Genomic DNA, 1,083 nt, shown 5'->3' on the forward strand with positions numbered 1-1,083 from the left:
ATTCAACGTATAGGTGTGACCTCTGCAATCGAGACTGCCACTCTCGCATCGGTCTCTACGGCCACAGGAGGCGTTGCAAAAACTGAATAGACAACTCAAGGGACTGATGAAATCATCCATGGTCAGCCATGACCGACGGAGGCTTAAGATATATATATATATATACTCTTTTACTCTTTTACATGTTTCAATCATTTGACTGTGGCCATGCTGGAGCACCGCCTTTAGTCGAGCAAATCTACCCCTGGATTATTCTTAGTAAGCCTAGTACTTATTCTATCAGTCTCTTTTGCTGAACTATTAAGTTACTGGGATGTAAACACACCAGCATAGGTTGTGAAGCGATGCTGGGGGACAAACACAGACACACAAACATATACATACACACATACATACACACTCATATATATACATACATACGAGTTCGCGAAGGCATTTGACAAGGTCGACCATAGAATGGTATGCCACAAATGATATGCCACCTAGAATGATATGCCACAAAATACGGGCACTCGGCATCACCGGTAAAGTCGGAGAGTGGCTGCATGACTTTCTAAAGGACAGGAGCCAAACTGTAGCAGCCAACGGAGCTCTCTCCACAGAGACACCAATAGTGAGTGGAGTGCTCCAGGGCACTGTGCTGGGGCCATTACTTTTCGGATATGCCATCAGTGACAGAGGCAGCCATGCTTACCAGCTATGCCGACAGCACAAAAGTCGCACAGTCATTCAAGGAAACTTCTGATGCTACGCTCTTGCAGAAAGATCTAGATGCCATCGATACATGGGCTGAGGATAACAGCATGCAATTTAATGCAAGTAAATTCCAGGCCCTCTGCTACCAGTTAAGCACTGCTCAAGAATCATGACATTAGTATGTTGGACTACGTGGAGCAACGATCTTGTTTACTCTTTGTGGGTTCGAGGTCACAACGACTTCGAACCCACAAGAGTAATCAAAAAAGAGACAGAGACAGGCAAAAACAAGGAAAATGCCCCTTGTATTTGAATACTATGCAAATATTCTTTTTAAAAACTTTTCTTTTAATTTTTCCAAAATTTAATTGTTTTCCATACTTACAG

Source organism: Octopus bimaculoides, chromosome 3, assembly GCF_001194135.2.
Source record: "Octopus bimaculoides isolate UCB-OBI-ISO-001 chromosome 3, ASM119413v2, whole genome shotgun sequence".
NCBI classification, from domain to species: domain Eukaryota; kingdom Metazoa; phylum Mollusca; class Cephalopoda; order Octopoda; family Octopodidae; genus Octopus; species Octopus bimaculoides.